Source organism: Myripristis murdjan, chromosome 3 (genome assembly GCF_902150065.1).
Source record: "Myripristis murdjan chromosome 3, fMyrMur1.1, whole genome shotgun sequence".
Classification (NCBI taxonomy): domain Eukaryota; kingdom Metazoa; phylum Chordata; class Actinopteri; order Holocentriformes; family Holocentridae; genus Myripristis; species Myripristis murdjan.
Window position 1 is genome coordinate 5,916,462 of NC_043982.1, and position 13,961 is coordinate 5,930,422.

Below are 13,961 nucleotides of genomic sequence, written 5' to 3' on the forward strand. Positions count from 1 at the left end.
ATAGAGGGGTTGAAACTGACATATCCTTTTGTCAACTTGTATGGACAATGGACTTGTTAAAAGTTGGACAGGTCATCATATTTTGTGATATGATCACATGTTTGAGGAGGGAAAAAACAGGCCTAATGAAAGAAAAAAATCTGTGATTGAAATAACCACCTGTTTGCTCTAAGTTAGAAAAACTTGTGTTATTAACTCAGTCAAGATCATAGATAATAGTCACGCCAATTTTATTTATACAAGCATGTCTCAAAAGGCATTACATAACACATACATCATATATACATCACATACATACAACATACAGTAGCTTGTACTACATCAGACAGACTCACATTCACACCTGAGGGCAACTTAAGAGCCTCCAACATCATCATGAACATGCAAACCCCACACAGAAAAGACTGTTCAAACCCACTGCCTTTTTGCTATGAGAAGAGAGTGTTAAACACTGAGCCAGTGTGCCATATATTTTAGCATTGTAATGTTTCAAGAATAATATTCTTTTATGTGCACATTCCCAACCCTCATTTTGATTAGTTTAATTTCCAATTTCCAATACCTTTTTAAACAAAGCATTCCCTCAGTTTAACACTCGGTGGTTTACTTATAAGAAACTTGTAAAACTAGCTTGGCTTTATTCCCTACAGATATGAGTGAGTCGACTCTTGTATTGTTGGTGCCCTATGCAACAGTTTAACCACCTCATTATAACACCCAACCCTCAATACACCCTAAACATGAGATTGGCCACTCAGAACACCCAGAACACCATACACTAATGGTACCAAAATGTGGTACCCTCAAAAATATGTTTTTCTTATGTTTATGTACCCTAAAATGTCTGACCTTGACTATACTGACTTGTATCTACGCAAAGTTTGCCACTAGCAAGGTGTTTTCACACTTTACTGTAGGTGGAGGTGTCTGTGTTTGCCCCTAAAATCTGAGATTATTTTTTTCTTTATGGTTAGATCATGAAATATTGCTCAATTTTCATAAGTGGTGCAGGACAGGACTTCCTCATTATGTAAACACAGAGTTCTTCCAAACATTTTATTTTATAAAGACCAATAAGACCAATTAAGACCATTTAAAAAAATGTTTTTTTCATGGTTAGGTTAGATTGGGGATAGACTACCTCCATAGTCATAGACCTGTGCATTTTTAATGAGGACAAGGTTTAGAGTTACATTTAAGGCACAAAGTATGTTTTTCATCCAAAAAACATCTAAATCTGTAATACTGATGAACAGATATTATTTTTAGGGCTTTTATGGGCCTAGTAAGTGACTTGAGGGGGACTTTAAAATGCATATGCTGTAGGGTGTACAGTAGAATAAATATATGGTAAATATCATATTTGGAAAAGGTTGAGAAACCATGCTGCATATGATGTAACCTAAATGTTAAGAGACTGCAGCATATGCAGCAGCAAGGTTTTTTTAGGGGCTTTGATGTATTTTTATCTTGTTGTTTAAGGAAAAAGAAGGCTCCTACACTCTGTTGTCTTTTTTTTAAATTTGATTTTATTTTTCACTTTATGAAGGTGTAAGAGCTGAAATGCATTTGATAATAAATTCCTTCCAAGAAAGACAGCAGTGTGCAGGAGACTTCTTTGTCCTCAGGTCTGAGTCATTTCTTCAACACACCTGTGCTTTTGTAGGTGTGCATAAGCCCTCTTCAGTAAGTTATATTGTTAAAACTTGTTTTTTAACATTACTTTTAACAACTTCTAATCATTTTGCACTTACTCAGCCTCACTACTCATGAGGTTAATGTTAACAGTACGCAGTTCAATCCAAGCATAGGTTCAGTCATGTTGGATGAACAAAATGGATGTTCTTTTTCTCAGGAAAGACTTTTGGCTATTGACATAGATGTTGTATTTAACCAGCAATCACTCCCAAGCCCAAGAAAAACACTCCGACTTGTGTTTGACCAACGTCAAAATGTTTTTTTTTTTTTTTTTTTTTTTTTAAAGTTGCCTTGTTGGTAACTATGGAAACATGTTATGCTGAACCCTGAGAGCATAAGGTAGCATGCACTCATTAACTGCCTCCTGTGTATTCTTAGTAACCACACAAATATGAAGCAATGATTCTGCCACTAGACCTGTGAGTCTGCATCCTGAAAATGCTTTGACTGCCATAGGTGCACATGCAAGATTTTCAGAGGAAAAGGAGAATGTTTTATCCTCAAACAACTCTTTCACAGGTACAACTCTTGACTCACACAGATGGTACTTAAGCAGCGGTATTATATTCATTTCAGTGCCAGTATAAATGTGACCACAAATAGAGATAAGAGAGAATTAGTTAGTCATGAACAACTGTTTCCAAGGTCTGCCTTAGTTGGGATTGTGGTTGAGAAGTGCTTTGAATATTGTGGCAGACTGTAACTTGTTGTGTTGTATATACAACAACAAAATCACTAGTCTTCCAAAGCATCCAAAACTTTAGCATCAGGATATTTCACTTTTGGCACCAGCCCTGTTTCAAGTAGGTACAGTATATAAGGAAATAAGAAAATTGTTAGCAAAACTGTGCTTATCATTATTTCATTTCATCCTTCATTCCCAGAAGTAGAGCAGAAAATACATTAAAAATCTGAACATACACACACACACGCATGTGCGCGTGCACGCGCACACACACACACACACACACACACACACACACACACACACACACACACACACATACACACACACACATACAGTGACTTGGTTTATGCACCAATGAAGAATGAAAAAAAGAAGAAAAGAATGAAATACATTCTTCTTTTGCCAGTGATCCTGACAGAAATAATAGGTACTATAGTGATGCTCTCCAGCTCAGATTAATGTCTGTACTTACTCTAATTTACAGGCAAAAGGCAGATCAAGCACAGCAGGGCTGGTTCAAACTCCACACTTGTTTGTTTTGAAAGAAAACAAAAGTACCAGTGCAACATCTGTGATTATGGCTGGATACTGTAGATTACCTAAGACAAAAGAATTTAGTGGGCTACATTAATGTCTGAAAACATAACAAAAAAAAAAAAAAAAAAATCCAATTTAACTGGTGTCAGATCAATCTTAGAACATTTATTTATAATGTGGTATTTATATAAAATGTTCTCCTGTCACCTTTACAGAAAAGTGTAACTAGTCATTTCAGATTAATTATAATAGTGTGTGCCAAGAGAGAGAGACAGACAGAGAGAGAGAGAGAGAGAGAGAGAGAGAGAGAGAGAGAGAGAGAGAGAGAGAGAGAGAGAGAGAGAGCACCTGAGGCAAAGGGATCACATGTGGGGAGAAATGGAAAAAATCAAATTCCAGCTTATCCAGAATGGGAGTTAAACAAGGATAACCTGTTGGAGACAATAATAATCATACCCTTAAGGTATCCCTCTAACCTCACCTTATTACCTCATTTCAGTATTATTTTATTATCTGTTAGGAATTGGCAGAAAGTTCATATCTTTTAACTCACTCGCAAGCAGTCATATTTTAGAATAAGATCCGAAATCATTTTTCCTCCCTTTTATCCAGCCATTGGTTTCCTTTCATTCCACTACGATATGAAAATTAACTTTCAGAGATGTCATACTTTCTTCACACCAGTATTCCATCACCATAATAAAGTTGTCCACGTTAGTTTTCCTAAAAGCAGCGGCACTGTTGCGTTTTGATGACTTGAAATTGGGCGGAGTGAAATGTCTCTCTGCCAGGGAAAATAGTCCCCTAATGGAAACATTTGCTTTACACAGCCAGTTATCAGTTGTGTGGTTTATGAATGGTGAGGACTTTGTTAGTCACAGAAGCAGAACATTAAGGTCAACCTAAACTTCAAATTAAAAAATGGAAATATTTTGATTATTTGTTGTGAAATCTTTAGTACCCCTACATGATTTGCAAAATGGTTTGTTGTGAGGTAAAATTTGGCTAAATTGTAGTAAATGAGCCAAACATCCAGAATATCTGGTTTGGTCCTTTAAACACACAATAATAAAATGGTTATCATAACACCAGATGAAAAAAATAAATTAAAAAAAAAAAAAGAAAAAGGTTTTAGTTTAAGACGCATTGTGGGCTATACATGAATTGAAATTCAAGCTTTTTACAAAGGCTGTGAATGTAAAATGTTAAATGTGTCATGTGCGTAGATAGAAAGTCATTACAAGCTGTTGGTTATACAGAACAGACTCATTCACACTGGCACAGCTCTTATAGTTACTTGTAATGCAGCATTTTCAGTCTGGGCCACCAAACCTTGGAGCATACAGCCTGAGGAAATACACTAAACACACTCTATTTTTTATATTTTTTAAGACACATTACACTGCATTTTAATAAGAAAATGTATTATGCAGTTGTAGTAGTATTGGTATTAGTAATCTGCTTTTTGGAGGTCCAATAGTGTCTGTATATTTCCTGGCCAAATCATAACTATAGGCATTAACAAAGGCTGTGGGCTGAATGGAGTCAGCAGCACAAGTATGTCCTTCTGCACAACTGATTTTTTGCTGATGCAGTTGATAAAGTTGCTATTATTATCCAACACGTTAAATGTTTTTTATGATACCTAATAGCTTTGACAGCAACTATAATTCTACTACTAAAGAAAGTAACTCATTACACCTTATGCCAGTGGCCTCTTAAAGACTACATTGGGTAAAAGTGTTGGGTGATGGCGCAAATGCACACAATTTTGACAGTGGGTTTACATTGTCTACAGTTACCCTGCCCAGGAAATCCTGACATTCGTGTGACTGAATGATAATTCACACTTGCTGACATGTGGTCATCTAAATTCAATACACTGGACCCTGGAACTATAGAGACTGTGCATTTTCTTTTGAATTACAAAGCAAAATCAAATACAGCACCCCTGGGTCAATACACATTGGATTATGATTCTTGCTCACCTCCCACTATGTGCAGTTTGATTAGATTTCCAGAGGTGAGTAACCAAAATAATGGATGTGTGACCACTCTGCTGACGTTGAGGGCTGTAAAATAGCATTACCCTGTGACTACAAATGTGAATATACAGTCTAATGTTCAATTTTCATTGTTTCTAGAGCCTTGTTGAGCAGACAAGTGATCCAGCTATTCTCTATGATTTGAGACACCGGGGCAGCTGGAACATGGCGACTCAGCTCTGGCTCATCAGACGATAGGCGTGGGAGCACTGACTCTCACCCTCTGGGCTGTCTGAGCCCTGCAGGACGTGCTGGAGCTATCTGAGGTATGGGCTTAATGAGGTGGTGGCAATGGGTGTTTGGGGAGATGTGGGTTTATAAAAGGCAAAGGCCAGTGGCTGTGCATGTTACAGCCTGAAGACCAAATTTCAAGTCGTGATGGCCTTAGCTGGAGTGTGTGTAGACCTTGGTGAAGGAGTTGTTTTGTCTGTTGTGGCAGCATACAGTGTGAGAAATATATGACAAACTGGGGGAGGGAGAGCAAGATAATTGCAATGTGAGGAAAGTGCTACTTAACATCTCAGTGTCAGTAAGTCTTTTTGGTTCTGTCTTGTTGAGTCATGGCTAACAGCAGCCTGACTGTAAACTATATCTGGGCTCTCACTTATTCCTTGCTGTTGCTGTAAATACATGCCAACACATTCATACTAACGGCACAGACTCTGTCACATTAGATGTAAACAACTGAAACACTTAAATTTTGGCTTTTTGCGTAACTCTGGGCCATTTTCAAAACATGAAATTTCCAATATTATCAGAATTTACAGTTATTTCTAAGCAGTTTCCAGTTCTTACAATGTGTGTACCTTTGGATTACTAAACTGATAAAATCATTTTTCTACTGTGAGCCACTCAAACAGAAAAGCAAATTGGACAGTGTACAAAGTCACCAACCATATTTGTTGTTTTCACGTTATTCAAATGATATAATGAAAAGTGGTCGGCCATGTAGTACACAGACCTACATGATTTTTGTTGTCTTCAATAGCAGTTTGCCCACATTTTGCCCATTTTTACTGAGTGAACAGTATTTGAGAGCTAGTTCTTCAGTGTCACTAACTAGATCAAAGCTAGCAATATGCAAAAACTTCATCCATTTGATTGAGCAGTAAGAGTTTCAGTAGGCCATGAGTCAGACTATTTATATTATTGTTTACACTATGCTAAATTACACAGTGTGATGAAAAGATTCAAATTTGTAAAAATGTATAAAGCATTTTTTAAATATAGTCCTAGGGCTACTGGACATAATTTTTGAAGAAAGTATTATAGAGGCAGTGTTTGTGTTTGGGCGTGTGTGTGTGTGTGTGTGTGTGTATGAGTGTGTGTTCTACTTTACCTCTGTACTCACTGATGCTTCAAAGGCGATGATGCCCCATTCATGCATAGTGCTGAGTGTCATTCTCTGCTCCTGGAGTGAATAACCTTGTAAGTGGATTTGTTAAATAATAAATATAGTGATAGCATTTTTTTTCCTGTATTGACCATGGTATTCATTGCTTAAGTGCTGCAGCTCACAATAGCAACAGTGATTAAAAACAACAAGATTTTGCCACAATTTTAAAACATGTTACAAAATATCTTACACTTTGTTTATCATTATTATTATCATGTTATTAGCAGTCATCAACATGGATGACTGGAATATATCCCTATACCTTATATTAAAGTTTTGCTTTATAGATTCACACCACTATTATATGATATAGTTATCTGGCTAACTTAGTAATCCTGCTTTGTGAAACACCCTCCCAGCCTACTGCTCTCAAAACATATCGTACGCAGGAGTCAGCCCGCCGCTTGACCCTGGAGATGCTGCTGTTCATGACAGTGGTGCTGAAAGTGAGGTCAAAGTGAACTGACACTATCTGCCGGCTGCTGTCCTTGCATGACTGGGAATACTTCAAAACATCAATAAGCACAATAACTTGCAAATGAGAGAGTAATAGGTGCAGCTCTGCTTCAACAGGATTTAATATTTGAGAAAGACTATCAAAAAACATCAACTACTAGTTCCCACAGCCCACCAACCCATCAACGGGACTGAAGACTTTCATCTTTCACCTTTGGTAACCGTATACCAAATAAGAAGGGGTAGACTTAATAAGAAAAATATATGCTCATAAATTCCGCCTTCACCTGTTGATCTTTTTTTCTATGTCTTTCTCTCTCAGGAATGCACACATACACACAAACCTCTTTATTATTTCCCCTTACCTCTTTTTCTTTTTCAGCGCACATCACAGCAACATTGTTATCTTGCAGTCGTCCCCCTCTGCAGTCAAGTAGATATCACTGGGTTTCAAAAGATCTTTTTTTAGTCTGATTGCTTAGTTGCTTAGCCATGGCTATCTGGCTCACGGAGCTCTCTCTCACTTGTCTTGTTCTTCTGTCTGTATCGGTACGAGTCGCCTCGAGAAGGCAGGCAGCTCTCTGTCATATGTTCGAGCAGCCTACTATTGTGCCCTTTATAGCAACCCCACAGGCGCCGCAACAGCTACAAGAGTGGAGGGTGTGTGTATGTGTGTCGGGGTGGGTGGGGGGTGTTTAAAGTGTGATGCGGGGACTCTATAGTATAGGCCTAAGGCAATCTAATTCTGCTGAACTGTGGGGGTTGTTGCCAGATTGTAGCCTATAATCAAAATTCATCCTTTGCTTTGTCTTAGTCGCTCATTGTGTGTTTCATTTTCAGTGGTAGACTAGTTGGGACCTTTAATTTTGTTAGCAACTCAACTCCAAATGTTATCCTCCTTTTTATATGCACAGCTTGTAAACTACAAGTAAAATTCTTAACTACTCGACTTCATGTATTCCACATGTGAATGTCGGTGTAGCAGCCTGCCTTGTCTAATGAGCACTGACATAATGCTTTCTCCATGCTGAATTTTTGAAACATAATAAAGTGACATTGAACCCAGTCAGGGTGGCAAATTAGCACCAGCCACCATCCATATGCTGTCTGTGGCTAGAAGGTTTGCTTACTCCACTTGGCACTGGCAGGTTAATGACCACACTCTATTCCTATTCCAATATTCAATCTGGCTGGTTGCATAATAAAAGTGCTGAGTGGATTTATCAAATCAAATTCCAATGTAGCCAAAATATTTTCTATGTAAGTAAGGTTGCATATAAGTTATATAATTGTGATGACTTGTGAGTAATTCTGAAATTTCCTTATTCTGAATTCCAAGCTGAAAATATAACTCCACTAAGCATTCCAAGGTTGAAACACTTGCAGTTAAGTTAAATAGTGGAGGAGACCTTATAGACCTCACACCCACATGCACAACCACCACAGCAAAACTACCTGAAATTATTTCTTGCTCACACCAGATAAGCTTCTCATTAGACCAGATCATTTAGAATGTGCACCAGATAGTTTCTCGTCAGCACAAGATAGTTTCTCATGAATATGAAATAGTTTCTTGTTAGCATGAGACAGTGTCACGCTGACATAGTTTCTCATGTGTACTAGATAGTTTCTCAATAATATGAGATCATTTCTCCTACGCACTAGGTTGCTTCCTTTGTGCCGCAAACAGCTTCTTTCTAGCACCACATAGTTTCTTGTGAGCACTACATAGTTTCAGATTCAGATTCAGATTCAGATTTATTACTCAAAGACCACAGTTGTGGTGTGGAGTACAAATTACATTATGTCTCAACAACCTAATGGTAAAGACAAAAAAAAGGGTTAATCAGCAATGGGCATTTTCATTTGAACAATGGAAATACATTACAGAGAAAAGAGCCAAGTTTATACAATAGTTTTTGTTTGTTTGTCTGTAAGAGGTCTATACATTTGACCATAGAGGGGTCATGAGCACCACATAGTTTCTTGTGCGCACTAGATAGATTCTTGTTAGCACAAGATAGTTCTAGTGTTACCAGATGTCCCTGTTTTCAAGGGACAGTCCCTTGATTTGACGATTTGTCCCTGGCTGGAGGTGTCCCCAGAAATGTCCCTGGATTTGGATTTGTCCCTGGACTTGTGTTATGGAAAGCGTCAACTTTTCCTGTTTGTTCATATCTGGCTACCACAAAAGTGGAAGACAGATCCTCAATTTGCAGACTTTAGACGAGTTACATGTCAAATCAGTGATGCTGGGTTGATGTCAGACAAATTCAGTTTAATTTGTTCAAAAACACTGGAAAAAAATTACAAGAAAACTAAACTATTTATAATTATTGAAATGCTATATTTAAACCTCAGGTTCGTAATGATCAACCTCAGAATTCTTGTGTTATGCTTGCGAAGGGTTTTCACAAGTATTTAAGGGGGTATATATTGTAATACGTAATGTCACTGTAGGGGCTCTGTAACAAACCAAGTTCCAAGAGCAACGCTTGTTCTACAGACTAGCCACACTTTAAATGTGTCTCATCCGAGAAAGAGTGAAATGTGGACACTGGATCTATTTATAGGCGTTCATGGCCAGATGGAGTTTTGCATGTCGTCTCTTTAATGGTCTCTCATTTTTTCTCTCAGTCACTTATTAGACCATCAAATTGAAACAGGTTGCATTTGCCTTGTGTGGATGAAAATATGTCTCCATAATTACTGAGGCTCAGAAAGTGAGATGATATGTTTATCACCCAAATACATTCCCACAGTTACACCATTTTCCTCATGGCATTTACTCAAGTTATTTGTATCTATGATATAGATATTTTGTAATGAACAACAGGTCCAATGAACTGAGACCTGTGAGAATGAGGTGTTCATCTCTGTGATTATATTACTGCTGTTGGTGTAAATTTATACAGGCTTGAGAAAAAATAGCGAACCCTGGCAACATACTGTTAAATCAGTCTGGTTCTTATCTGGACCTCATACTCATAGCATTTATTCCATTGCACATATTGAACTGTACGTGAGTAAAGGCGAGTCCATTTGTGGATGTCTTTGTGTACTAAACAGAAGATCAGTCAGTGGTTTTAGTACATTTTCTTTTCAGTGCAGACCTATATCCAACTTCCAGTCTTTATATTACAGTATTACCTATTTTGATCTGCATGCCTCATGCATATTGGGTTAGACCATTGCACATAAAGTATGTGGTCACTTTCTCAGTTCACTCTGTGGTTATAGATACATTTGGTTGAAACATTGGTGCTGTCTCCCCTTTAATTGCCTTGACTCCACCTGGGGATGTAACAGGAAGCTTTTTGATACTGTAAAACTGTAATGTTTGTAACATGAGTTAGTTGACAACATACTGATTGTGAGCAGTAATTAAGTAAAGCAATAATCTTAGTCCCACCATGTGGCACAATAACTCTGGGATGCTAGTATCATTAAAGATGGTGACTGTACAATTTTCTAGCTGTCTGCGTTGCAAAACCATTGCAAATACAAACCCATGGCAAGGCAATAATTTCATCAGCCCTAGATGTTGAAAATGGTGGAATTACACAAATTATACAAATAGTGGAGTTATACAAGTGTTTGTATAATGGATTTGCCAGTAATGAAAGATGCACTGAGCCAAAGTCATGGTCAACATTTAGGATTTTATTTTCAGACTCAGTGGTTTGAGCTTTGTAAGGCATGTGGAATGGTGAGTCATTTTGCTAAAACTTGATAGCACTGACAGTGTGGATCCTGATTAAATCGCTTTTTCTGTCATTAAAAATTGCTTTCTTCTAAAGCAATGTTGCCTTTTTCAGTCATAAATAAGAAACCTTAGTGCCTATGTGAGTGTATGTAGTGCCAGCTCTGTGTAGAGCCAGGGTACCTTAAGTCACATGTGTTGGTCCAATTATGATATAACACTTCAAGGGGGAAATTAGTTTATTTTAAATGGAGCCGCCATGACTGCGCTGTCTGAAAATGCGGTGTTATTACTGATCAACACCTTCATGAATCTATCGAAATTAATCTGAATTTCTGTTTATAGGTACAAATGCTAGTTTACAATTAATACCAAATGGAGGATGGCTGTGAAAGCATCTGATCTTTGTGAAGACACTGTCCTTATTAATGAGAACGTCTTATTTCTGATTAATTTTTTCCTGGTTATTATCTGTTCTCTTGCCATAAGGCATCAAGTGTTACAAACCCTGTTGTGCAAAGGCTAACTCCAAACTACTGATTTCCATCTTGTTCAGAGGGATCAAATATGCCATATGCCGTACACATACATGTACCTACCACTATGTTAGTCTGGTTGGCTGTTGCCCTGACTACAAGACACCATGTGATGCTGAAAGCACTGCAGGGACCCTGATCAGCACTTTTTTTTTGAAGTTAGCACCTATAGAGGTATAGTCTTTCTCACCCTCTATGTTCACTGGACCACCAAGACATAGCACTCAGTCCCACATCTACTGTCAGCAGTGCGTATTCCTTTGTGTCAGAACAGGCATCATCACAGGCAATAGTGACACTTTTACACACAAGTCAGAATTAATAATATGAAAGCTGTGGCTTGATCCATCAGAGAAATAGGCAGATCATTAGTCCCTGTAATAAGAGAGCACACCATGAAATCATTCAAAAAACAGGCAGCAGCTAATGAGGATATCAAGACGTCAAAAAGTTGTATTGCAGTCCCATCCATCTTCAAACATTATCTTACCTTACCTTATAAAAGTGTGTTTGTTAATGAAAACATAACTAGAGATTAATGTGAACTGTGTAATGTGAACTCTTAACAGTTGTTCTAGAGATGGGTCTGCTGCTAGAACTCTGTGTGGCATTTATCTGGTCTCTGATCTGAGCTGCTGTTAACTTGCCATTTCTGAGGCTGGTGACTCGGATGAACTTGTCCTCAGAAGCAGAGGTGACTCTTGGTCTTCCTTTCCTGGGTCGGTCCTTATGTGTGCCAGTTTTGTTGTAGCGCTTGATGGTTTTTGCGACTCCACTTGGGGACACATTTAAAGTTTTTACAATTTTCCGGACTGACTGACCTTCATTTCTTAAAGTAATGATGGCCACTCGTTTTTCTTTAGTTAGCTGATTGGTTCTTGCCATAATATGAATTTTAACAGTTGTCCAATAGGGCTGTCGGCTGTGTAGTAACCTGACTTCTGCACAACACAACTGATGGTCCCAACCCCATTGATAAAGCAAGAAATTCCACTAATTAACCCTGATAAGGCACACCTGTGAAGTGAAAACCATTTCAGGTGACTACCTCTTGAAGCTCATGGAGAGAATGCCAAGAGTGTGCAAAGCAGTAATCAGAGCAAAGGGTGGCTATTTTGAAGAAACTAGAATATAAAACATGTTTTCAGTTATTTCACCTTTTTTTGTTAAGTACATAACTCCACATGTGTTCATTCATAGTTTTGATGCCTTCAGTGAGAATCTACAATGTAAATAGTCATGAAAATAAAGAAAACGCATTGAATGAGAAGGTGTGTCCAAACTTTTGGCCTGTACTGTATATCGATATAATTTTTATAATGATATATCGCCCAGCCCTACTGTACTCACACTGGCACCTACTGAAAAGGATTGATTTCTTCTTTGAGGTGTTATACTGTAGTTGTGCCAAGACATGTCTTCATGCAACTATAACACTTTATTGTCTGTGAACACAAGAAATATCACTAAGAGGACACCTACATATAGCTCACATAAACACAGGACATGTAATAAATGTATCAGGATCATGGTAGAAAGAGAGGGGTATAAAGTCCAAGTTTCATTGAAAATCCCACTGATGATTATTGGTAGTTGAGAAATGGGCAGTGGCAGGGATACATGATCTTAGAGCACAAGCGACTAATAGCCCACAGCCAGAGGCCATCATGTCAGAGCAGAGGATGAAGAGGGTGAGATGTGTCATTCACAATTCTGGTGGTCATTCTGTTCATTGATTTTATCTGGTGCCATGGGAGCTGGGTCTGTTTGCAGCCACTGATTTTGGTTCACTGGTTGACCTGTGAAGGTCTGAACTGAAAAGTGTAGCAGTTTAATGTTACACAGTAAAGGGCACATACAGTGAAATTGAGAATCACTGGCACCTGTTGTGAAAATAATCAAAATTGTTGTAATTATTTTTAAACAACACATAAAATGAGTCATATTTTGGGCTCAAATATAAAAAATTTTCAAACTAAAAAAATATCGGGTAGCACTTTTTTTTTTCCTGCAAAAGATAGGCTTCAAAATTAGTGACATGGTTGCAGAATACGTTTTGATGGATCTTTGACCGTTCCTCCATGCAGAAAATTTCAGGATTTTGATATTCTTACGTTTGCACATTAGCTCTTCAATTCAGACCACAGATTTCAAGTCTGGAGACTGAAGAGGTTACCCCTGCTAAACACTGAGTTTGTGTTCCTGCAAACAGGAAGAGACAAGAGAGCATCAAGGCTCTATCACCATAGTTTACTTTGGGTATCACATGCCTCCAGATATAATTAATGGGTTGTCCTAACTGTTCTCACTGCAATTTCAATTGTGTGTTTTATTTTGCCCACCTCGAGTCCACCAGTCTACCGACCAAAATTTTACCTCTGAGCTGGACAAAATATTTAGCACTGATACATGCAAGAAGTCTTAGGATGAGAAGGCGTTATCTGCATTTGACCTTTTCCAAATAAAATAAAATAAAATTTGCTAATTTGATAGGATTTTGATGTTGTGCATTTAGAATACATTTAGATGTGCCTGCTATATGCATGTATGAAAGAGATTTGTTCTACATATCAGCTTTGCTATTTAGAATGTAAAAACTTTGAAGCTCAATATCTCAAACTGCTCAAAACACACATGCAAGTTTACAATTCCAAGGCAGCAAACGGTGCAGGGCTGGCGAGGCCTGGGATGTTGGGGCCTGATGCTCTGTCTTTTCATGGAGCCCGAAATCCCTGGCGGCACTCCTGCACAAAATACTAGGAGCAAACTGCAGCTAACACTGACCAGACAGTAGCAGAGTGCAGGCCTTAAGGATTACCACACGGCTACTACTATATACATGTGATTGATTTATTGTTATTGATTTGCAGCCATACAACGCCAGGCACACATGCAGAGGGCC